General features: G+C 44.0%; 1 long non-coding RNA gene across 2 annotated transcripts; it reads right to left on the reverse strand.

Moving 5' to 3' along the window:
• Positions 1 to 776: 776 nt before the first annotated feature.
• Positions 777 to 11130, reverse strand: LOC307212274. 2 transcript variants are annotated; one of them, XR_013836927.1, is made up of 3 exons: positions 10875 to 11130; positions 10273 to 10415; positions 777 to 1144 (listed from the first exon to the last, which is right to left on the reverse strand). It is a non-coding gene; the product is annotated as an uncharacterized lncRNA (long non-coding RNA). The 2 variants fall into 2 exon arrangements; XR_013836928.1 differs by having other exon boundaries at positions 777 to 1152.
• Between the last annotated feature and the right edge of the window lie 6 nt (positions 11131 to 11136).

The raw sequence follows: 11136 nt of genomic DNA on the forward strand, positions 1-11136 counted from the left end.
TCCCAGTGAATGTTACTTTCTCTCTAGTGAGTCAATAATGACTATCTGGGATTTATGACTTTTCTGCATCTACTCACGCAAGTCTGTAGGAGCAATTGGTTTAGGTCATCATCTGACCTCATTGGAAAGTAGACACCACCACCGTCTCAAACTACATTTGCTGGTTCATCAGAGTCCTATTTCAAGTGCTAGACCAGAAACCACAAGACAGTCAGTACTTACTAGTCTCAAGTGCAGAACAGATCCTGTCGGAAGTGACACCTGAACTTTGCCCAGGAATTGTCAATCCGGTATTAACAGGAAATCTGAAGCGAAGCAGATCAAATGAAGTCTTGAGGTTAGATTTATGGGTCAACTAAATAAATGTAATTCAGAAATGTGACTTGTTCAGGCCCTGAACCAAGGGGATGCCACAGTACATTATATTGATTAGACTTGGACTGTACCCCCTGTGACCTAGTTTTTGAAGCCTAGGGATGGAAATATGAGAACTGCTGACTTCGTCCTCCCAAGAAATATATGTATGGCAGCATTATTGGGGGTGGGTCCTTCTTGTTGGAATATCCACGGTTTTAGTAGGAAGCCAATTTCTCCACCCATCTTTTACGGTATTGTTATTGAATATTTTTGGTCCCTAGAACAGAGAGCCAGATATCTAACTAGTCCTACAGACCACTATTCCCCAAACATCTGCAACCAAGGAAATCATTTTTGAGGCTCAATTCTCCTTCCATATCAACTACCTGGCCAGATGCAAAGTGTGAGCAGATGCCAGCATGAATTAATCATGTTTCTCTCTATGGGCTTTAGTTACACATTTCCTCCTTTATCCTGGAGCCAGCAATGCAGCTGTCTCCTCCCTGCAGATGAGTGCACTTGGCTCTTTCCTCAAACTTATGTCTCTTCTTTGTCTCACTGAGTCTTGCGTACAGCTGATCCAACTGTTTAGATGCTGAAGATGACTGATAAGAAGCTTGCCTTCCCCTTACCACCCTTCTATGGTCATGATGCACTCTAAAGATTGCAGAATCTTTGAAATGTCAGGCAGTGCCCCCTCTGGTGCGCTTATTCTATTCTGTTACACTGGGTTTCTCTTCAGACTCTTCATTGCTTCATTTTCCTTGTTTAGTTTGGCTCTGAGCATCTTTAGAACTAAACATTACAGGGAATAAGGAGAGAGCAGTTTATTCCAGAAAGCAATGAAGAAAGTCTAACTTACATCTGTACTGGAGAGGGTAATGAGCTGGTTAAAATTAATTACAGGCAAGACTGTAAGTACAGTGAGTTCAGTTTGGTCAATATATTCCCTTGGATGAATTCTCTGAGCCACTTCACCCAGCAGCCTTCTAGCTTTGTAGTAAGAATAACTCCATCACGTTGATTCTTTTATCTACAATCTCTTTGCAAAGTATAAGCATCTATCAGCCAGAGCCGTAGCTATGTGATCTTGAGTCCCTGGCAGAACCATCGAGGTTGCACCCCCTAGCCACAAAAAATATGGAAAAACAGGGCCCCCGCATATCATACAAAGACCCTATACAGTGGTACCTCGGGTTAAGAACTTAATTTGTTCTGGAGGTCCGTTCTTAACCTGAAACTGTTCTTAACCTGAGGTACCACTTTAGCTAATGGGGCCTCCAGCTGCTGCTGTGCCACTGCCGCGCAATTTCTGTTCTCACCCTGAAGCAAAGTTCTTAACCCGAGGTACTATTTCTGGGTTAGGGGCGTCTGTAACCTGAAGCGTATGTAACCTGAAGCGTTTTTGGTTCTATTTTTTCAGGTCTGTAACCTGAAGTGTCTGTAACCTGAGGTACCACTGTATTTAAAACCTTTTTTATGAGGCAATAGTCAATATTTTTATTTATAGACATATTTATGGACATATTTTTTAGCTGGTTTTGCACCCCACCCCCTGCCTGCGCCCCTAATGGGGCCTTCCTCGCCACCCCCTAGCTACTGTCCTGTCTATCAGTCAACTACTACAGCACACCCAGAAAGAATATACAGGCCATATAGCATAAATGAACAACACTTCAGGCCCAACCACAAGTTACATGCAAGCACTCATAATATGTATTTGAAAGCTAATACAGAAAAAGCAAGTAGAAAGGGTTAAGCAGTTTCAGCCTGTCTATCCCTTCTCTGCTACCAGTCACCTTTTTAGAAGGTGGCTCTTCAAAAAGGAGCCATGGTACACTTACCCTCGTTTGATATATTATTGAGCTGAGCCCTTGTTAGCCCCTGTCTCAAATTAACTGGTGTTGTGAGTTAGGACTGTTCTGATTAATCTGAACAGTTTTGCAAAAAAAACAAACACAAAAAAACACACAAGTTCTTCTGATAGGGGCCAGGGATTTCACAAGATTATACTAATGTTCCTGGATAGCTTTTCCAGTTTTTGGAATGCAGTTTCCATCTAACCGGAATTGACAGGGCTAGGGCTGGAAACACACAGCTCTATGTACAAGGGCTACAGGGTGGGGTAGTTTTCTAGAAAATAACAAGATCCTGGATACTGGAGTAGCTCTGTCCAGTCAGGCTGGCCATTGGTTGATCTTACCAGGAAGGAGTCTTGGAGTCAGACTTGAAGTCTGCCTGGGCAATGACAATGTTCACTAGCTCAGGAGCAGCTTGTTCTCTCACCCATCTCCAGTCTCACTTTTCATGGCTGCCTTTGGCTCAGCTATGACACAATCAAGAGTCCAAGGAAGGTGACACTATCCAGCTAATGCAGGGGGTAACCTCAGGCCTGGGGGCCAAATATGGTTGGTTGAGCTCCTCTCCCTGACTCCCAGGACTTTCCACAGGCTGTGCCTCATCCCCTGTCCATACCCCTCACTGTGCTTCCTTCACACCTTCCTCTAAATTTTGCTTTTTGGCATGGCTAGAATGTGTCCTTGCACGGTAATAATGCCCTTGCTTGCCCAGTTGGACATAGATATAATAATAATTAATAATATTTTTTTTAATACCCCGCTCTTCCCCGGGCTCAGGGCGGCTAACAACAAATTTAAGACATTGATACAACAAAAACAGCATAAAATACAGTATAAAACATGAATAACAATAAATTGTATAGAAACTATACATAAATATGTATAGAAACCTCTGGTTTCTTTATGGCTGGGCTGTAACCTACTGTACAGTCACATCCATTGGGCCACCCCGTCAATGGCATGCACAATTATATTTCAAAAAGCAAACAAGAGACTTGAAGTTATATTCCTTTAACTAAGTGTGCAGGCAGAGAGTCCTGAGCAGCTGCAGCGCTGATGTATTCACAGCAACATGTTACTAAGCACACAGTGAAGCCATTTCGTTTTCTTTTGGCTTCCCCCCCCCCCCCCCGCAGCTGCAGTGAGTTGCCTGGAGGACATGATTTCACACATTGCACTCAGAGACCCACGTCTGATAAAGTGAGGTCAAAGCCTGGTCCTTAAAACTGTGATCCTCAGTGGGGTCTGGAAGGATCGTCACCAACTTCCCCCTTGCGTGTGTCAGAGATCTTTAGAATCTGAGTGAGCCGTTGAGCCTGACATCATTCTCCATGTGTAACTTGGCAGAAAGGCCCAGGGTGAGGCCTGGAGACGCTTTTGGGCTGAGGATAAACAGCCCTTGGAGAGTCTATAGGCTTCTGCATCATTTATCTGCTGGACGGGCTCTCTAGTCTGCTCTGGGAAAATCTCATATTTACACTGATCTGTTGAATCGGGTCAATCCAAGAACTCTGCACTAAGCATCCCTTCAATTATGTGACAAAGAAAGTTATATCTTTCAGCACTTTGGAATAAGCCCCTCACTGCTTCAGATAAAATATATTAAGTAATTTGACATGGGGATTCTTATGCTTTAATTGCTTAATTACTCGTTGGAGTAGCTGCATTTTAGGAACCGCCCAGCTGTCAGCATTCTCCAGTGAACAGGGTCCTTTTCTGGGTACCAGAACGGTAACTTGCTGGCATGCTTGGCACCCACAATTGTTAGTTGTGCCAGCTTCATGCTGACTGCAGCTAGTTCCAACAAACAAGCAAGATCAGCAGGTGAGAATAGCAACCGTCACAGAAAGCTTGCAATGGTAGAACCAATTCCTCTGATAACTTCTTTCATGAATGATCCCTGTGTCACCTCCAGTTTTGTTGCAACCATCAGTGGTCAAACGCAGTGTAAGGAAGCATCCTTACACTGCCTCTTGCCTCTTAGCTTCATCGATAATCATGTACTGACAGGCTTCATTGCATTTCCAATGCAAGGGTGAAGTGGATATTCAATTGCTTAACCATGCATCCAGATAGAGTGTCACCCTGTGAAGAGCAGAGTGTCAGGAGTGTGTCCAGGAGCCAGGCCCTGTGACTGGTAGGGCTTCGCAGGACTGGGGCTTTCCTAAGTTTGTTCTGAAGAGGCAAGAGGCACAAGTGAGGCCAATTGGTAACTCATAGCACTTGGTGGCAAGAGCCGGGAAGGGATATAAGGTCAGCATTTCCCTTTGGCTCTTTGCCACAGCAACACGCTTTCTGTCTCCTTGTGTTTGGGTTCTTGACTCCTTGTTCCTGACCCTCGGACCCTTGATTCCTTGACTCCCGGACCCTTGGCTTCCTGACTCCCATTCCTGCTCCCACCCCACTGTCTTGCCCCCAGTCCTGACATCCTCCGCGAGGACTTCGACCGCCCGTAAGCCGGACCGTGACACAGAGTAAAAGAAATGTACTCAGTTTGTTGCCAACTGACCATAAGAACGTAAGAAGAGCTTTCTGCGTCAGGCCAATGGTCCATCTAGTCCAGCATCCTGTTCTCACAGTGGCCAACCAGGTCCCTGTGGGAAACCCGCAAGCTGGACTTGAGCACAAGAGTTCCCTCCCCTCCTGTGGTTTCCAGCAACTGGTTTTCAGAAGCTTTTCTGCCTCCAACTGTGGAGATAGAGCACAACTATCATGGCAAGTAGCTGCTGATAGTCCTTCCCTCCATGAATTTGTTGAATCCTCCTTTAAAGCCATCCAAATTTGTGGCCATCACTACCTTCAGTGGGAGAGAGTTCCATAAGTTTAACTATGCACTGCATGAAGAAGTACAATGGTACCTCGGGTTACATACGCTTCAGGTTACAGACTCCGCTAACCCAGAAATAGTACCTCGGGTTAAGAACTTTACCTCAGGATGAGAACAGAAATTGTGCTGCGGCGGCAGCGGGAGGCCCCATTAGCTAAAGTGGTGCTTCAGGTTAAGAACAGTTTCAGGTTAAGAATGCACCTCCAGAACGAATTAAGCTCTTAACCCAAGGTACCACTGTACTTTATTTTATCTCTCCTGACTCTTCCATCATTCCACTGCACTGGATATCCACAAGTTTCTAGTGTGGAAGAAAAAGGTTTCTCTATTCTCTTTCTCTATGCTATATATAATTTTATAAAACTTCTATCATGTCACCTCTTACTCACCATTTCTCTAAACTAAAACATTTTCAAACACCGCAATCTTTCTTCATAGAGGAGTCACAGAGGGGGAAACCAAGCATTTTGGCTGATGTAATAATCAGCTGACAGTTTAACCACAATCTGGTGGTTGGTGTATAATCAGATAGCGGTTTAACCACAATCCGGTAAGCCTGCATGCCACTGTCAGCTCTTAAAGAAAACAACAAATACAGCAGCATTATTTGGGGCCACCATTTACAACATGGGTAGGCAAACTAAGGCCCAGGGGCCGGATCCGGCCCAATCGCCTTCTAAATCCGGCCTGCAGACAGTCCGGGAATCAGTGTGTTTTTACATGAGTAGAATGTGTGCTTTTATTTAAAATGCATCTCTGGGTTATTTGTGGGACATAGAAATTCATTCATTATTATTTTTTCAAATTACAGTCTAGCCCCCCACAAGGTCTGAGGGACAGTGGCCCCAACAGTCTAGCCCCCTGCTGAAAAAGTTTGCTGACCCCTGATTTACAATATTATATAGTGATATTGAAGGGGCTGAGAAACTTATTTAACTGAGAAATTTTGGCATATTGGATGAAATTTTAAGATGGAGGATATTTTTAAAACATTACACTTCCACAATGATATTCTGCTATGCTATAACCAGCATTATCTTACTCAGCATATGCCTTCAAACACCACGTTCAATATTTATATCCTGATTTCTGTAGGTGCTGTAGTAACATAGCAGTGAAGATCGAAGAGAATAAAGCAAAAGAAAACAGGCCCAATTTTAGAGAATAAAGGTAAATCTCACATGCAACTGAAAACTACAGAAGGGAAGCAATTAAAATAAACGTTGCCCAGGTTCCACACAGCACTGTCTAAACGCTACTTGGAATTTTACAACCAAATTTAAAAAAAAAGTAATGGCAATTCATCCCATTCAGAAGATGGTACCTCTTGTGCTTGGGTGCCCTCTATCTTGTTATGCCATTCTAGATGGATTCAGCAAGGGAAAGTACAAACTGTTGAATCACTAACTTCTCGTAACATGGAATCAAAGTTCAAAAATGATTCAGGAAAAAAAGTCTTAGTGGTTCATACCCATGAAAACCACCTACACCCCTCCTTTTGAAATCTCACTTTTCTCTGGAAATGTTAATTGACCAAGCAAATTTCTCAATTTTTCCATAATGTTGCGGTTTTTATGGAAGTAGGAAGGAATCTGCATCATTCTCTTGCTATAATCTGAATAACTGCTCCACCGATCTATCTTGGTATTTCCAGACTTGCATTCATTTGGTTCGGAAATTCCATTAAAAAAATATATCCCCCATCAATGGAACAGAAATCACATACTGAATTCACACCTGCACATTTCTTCTGTCAGCAATCTGACATGTAATTAAGATACAACAGAAATTCCCATGTCAAACTGCATACAGAAACAAAGGTGTCTTCCTGAGGTTTATGCACACTTATCCACATTTAGCTTTCCTCTGCTCTTTCCAGGCATGGTCCACACTTTAAACTTCTGTGTCTAAGCTCTTTTTTCCTTCTTCTGGAGCTTTCCCTGTGAAAAATCCACTCTTTGAAGCTGAATTGGAACAAATGGCAATCCTCTGAAAACCCTGACTGACGTTTGCTCTTCTTGAGCACTAAAGAGTAGGTTTCATGTATCAATAAGGTAAACTTACCACCTTGCTTCCAGAGCTACATGTGCTGTTGGGGAATAAGGAACACGCGGCTCTCTAGATGCTGCATGTATCCACCAATGTATTCACCACTTGTTCCCTGTTAAGTGGTGAATACATTGGTGGATACATACAGCATCTGGAGAGCCACGTGTTCCCTATTCCCCAACAGCACAAGTTCAGTAAAACCCAGTGTTACTTACTTCTGAGTAGACATGCAGTGGATAGCGGCCTAAACAATGTGTTTCTAGAGTAATTATTCCCCTCCCAGCACTATTCGACTGCAGCAAAATGTTTTTGTTTGAGAAACATCCATCTTTCCCAATGCTGACCCAGAAATGAAATCCATTCAGCTGCCTTTAGCTGCATGTTTCTTCAACAATCTTCCCTTATTTCCAGGCAACATGTCCACAGCGGCCTTTGACGTAGTGATATTCCCAAACAAAAGCCTGGGGATTGACTGAATTGGTGAATGACTTCCAGCTAGATGTGTCTCCCCACAAAGTTGCCCTGTGGACAGTCTGAACCCCCCAAGAGAGTCTGAGCAGCTAGAATGAATGAAGAGAATAAGAACCACACCACAGTGGTTTGGTCTTTGTTAGACAGAATCATAGTCAGCCCACAAGCCACATCCTTGCATTTCAGCCTTAGCGATTCTGGTTGGATCATCCTGTGTTCTGCCACAGATGGAGAAGGAGGACAGTACAACTCTGACATCAGACATAGCACAGTCAACGCAAAGAGATAGTTAACCTGATGAAATAAAAGATCACAAATCAGGCCTAAATCTTTCTGTTGCTTGTATTCCTGTTAAGTCATGTGCAAATCATGCCCATTTTGCCTCGTTTGTTAAGCCCATGGTGGCAAGTTTCCATAATGTGCATTCCTCTCAAATGACTTTGGAAAAGTGATAGTGTAGGACCTTTGCTATGCAATAAAGCAGTCCTCAATCTATTAATAATTTTATCCATTTTACACTGACTGCTCAGACAGCACTGCTTCCCAAATACAGGAAGTAAAGAGTTTTCTGCTTGGCAGTAGCCAGGGCTCTGCTGATGTTTTGTGGCCTTTTGTGGGCATTATGATCTAGGAATATTATGGATACTTCAAAGAAGAACAACCAATATGATAATGTTTTATTCCAAGTGAATGTGTATATCTAACACAGGTGGAAAGGCTGGACACAACATGAGTAATACCCTTTTAAACAAATAAAATGGTGCAAAAACCATAGATATGAATAGGGAGAATCAAGACTAGGTGTTGGTATTAGTTAGATGGTGTATGTTAGAAGTAATGGAGGAAGCAGCCAAGGGAATTTTGGAGTCTCATTTACTAGAGCGTACATAGAGAGTCCGAGACCTAGGAATTATTCCCTCTCCCAGAGCTACAATTCTCAGAGTGATTCAATAATCAATCCCTGTTCACAGGGAACTCTTAAAATTGTAGTTCTGTGAGCAAAATAGAGATCTTCTAACGACCCTGCTTGGCAGGGGGTTGGACTCGATGGCCCTTGTGGTCTCTTCCAACTCTATGATTCTATGATTCTATGACCCTTAGAACCCTTAACAAATTACAGTTCCCAGTATACTTTGAGGGGAAGCCATGACAGTAAAAGTGGTATATAAGAGTGCTTTAAATGTAAGCTGCTGGTGTGCCCTGAGAGGGTTTGGATTTCCCTCAGTAAATAACTAGGGATTTAATGGCACTACTCTAGCATTAATATTCTGTATTCCTCTCAGCATTTATCCCGCTCGTAAAATAACCTATTGGCCATGATTATATATGTATTACTGTACAGCAAGCCCACCTTACTGTTAGCTACTGGATCAAATTGTCCTGCTTATAATTTAAATTGAAAGAAGAATGTATCATTTTTCCCTCCAGGTCTTGGTATACTTGCCTCACTGCTATTAAACTCCAGGGCAGCCCAAGCTCTTTCGACTTTCAGAGACACAAGGGAGGAGGTTAGAAGGGCAAGCTGTCTTTGGGGAGCAGTTTTCACCACATCTGCCCTTCTCAGCCAGCCCAGATCCAACTCAAAATGTACCTCTGGCAAATTGCCCTCAGGCCACACAAAAAAAATTCCTTTGGGGCTACTCCTAATTGGTGGTTTCCTCCCTGCTTAACTGGATTGCTTCATCTTGTTCCTTCACTCCTAGTTTACGGGCTTCTTTTTTATGGGCCCTTGAGGATGTTGGGCTTGCCCCACATCTCTCATTTATTTAGAGGGCGGGGAGACACTCCACAATGCAGGTCCTGGTGTTTTCTCTCTCCCTCTTTCTCCACCTTAATTGGTACCCAGAGCATTGGAGCAACATAAACTCAATTATAAAAAGGAATCCAGGAGGAAACTGCAGACCGAATAGGAGGGATTATGCTTCTGAATACTAGCCGGTAGGGCAGGGATGGGGAATCTGTGGCCCTACAGATGTTGATGACCATGATCAATGGGCAGGGATGATGAGAGTTGCAGCTCAACAACCTCTGGAGAACCACCAGTTTCCCATCCCTTTGCTAGTTGAAGGGCAAACAATGGAGACAAGCCTCACTTGTTAGCTTCCCTGAAATAGCTGGCTGGTCACTCTTAGAAACAGGATGCTGGACTAGGTGGTTTATCTCTTAGCTAATGTTCTCATTTTAAAGCTGAAAATTAAATCATGGTGGCTGGAAGTGGTAGCAAAGTTGCAAGTATTCCATTATGCCATTTACAATGATGGGAACAATATTAAAAATTATAAGAACGGAATGTAACATTTTTGCCAGTATTTATTTGTGCAGCAGTTGCAAATTTGTGCTTCATGTGTGCGGAAGAAGTAATATACTTTAGATAATGGTTTTGGGTAAAGCAAGCCACAATTTTATTTGGTTATACATGAGGGAAATGGCATGGCAGAAGTGTAAAGGTTGGGTCAGCATTCAGGCAGCCTTTGTTATTGGAATGTTTGGGAAGCACCCAAAACACCCATGGGTATCGGATTTTGCCAAAAAGGTGTCTGTGCCACAGCTCTGCATGAGTTCCACCACCTTGCTGAAAGAGGTACATCTGATGGAGCAGTGCTCAAGATCGTTAATTGAAGAACCCTTTGGGTATGAATCAGTCAGATTCAAGTGCTACAAGATCCTTAATTGAAGAACCCTTTGGGTTGTGAATCAGTCAGAACCCACCTGGTGCCTCTTTGGATACTGTCTGGGATGATAGAGGTAGGAATCCTCAAGTCCAGAAAAGGGGCAGGGGAGTGAGAAGGGGCCAGTGATTCTGCCCATTGTGACTTCCTTTGCTATCATTTTGTCTGTGATATGAAGCATACCTGTCAGAGAACTGCCATCAGCTCAGGGGCGAGAGGGGAATAGCCGGATGGATTGCAGAGAGCCCCCAAAGATCGTGGGAAGCAGCACCTCCTAGCGGAGGACAGTAACCACGCCTCCAGTGGAGAGGAGCTGCAGGGCTTGGAGGAGCCGAGGCGGGGCCAGAACACCTTGCCTGAGCAAAGAGGGGAGGAGAGAGGTCCTCCGTTACCCATGGCCTCCTTGCGCAGTAGGCTTCCGCAGAGAGAGGGGAAGCGCAGACTGGGCGTCAAGAAACTACTCTGCTGGGGAAGGTTTAAGGACCGCCCACTCTCAGATTCTGCCAGTGAATGAGCGAGCCACGGAACAGTGGTGCTCTGCATGGTGAAGGTTTTTTTGGCACCAATAACAAGGCTTTACAACAGACCAGGGAGGCATTTGCCTGATTGCTCTCGAGCAACCCCCTGATACCCTTACAATACCCCTTCCTGATATTGGATTGGGAGCATCAATGGTGCAATGCTGACACATGGCTAGAATCTGGAAATCATGGGTGAAGCCTTCCCAGAGACAAACTGCTGTTTGACAGTGGATGTGAGCATCAAGGAGAGATCAATGGGTCCTTGGGATGTGGGCCAAGCCCAGGGAGCTCACACCATCCTGAAATGAGTCGTTTCTTGGTGGCAAAGGCAGAAGAGGGGCTGTCTTTTTTGTTACCTGGGAGTTGAGACTGCCCATAGTTAT

This window comes from Podarcis cretensis (assembly GCF_951804945.1).
Source record: "Podarcis cretensis genome assembly, chromosome: 3".
In the NCBI taxonomy this organism is placed as follows: domain Eukaryota; kingdom Metazoa; phylum Chordata; class Lepidosauria; order Squamata; family Lacertidae; genus Podarcis; species Podarcis cretensis.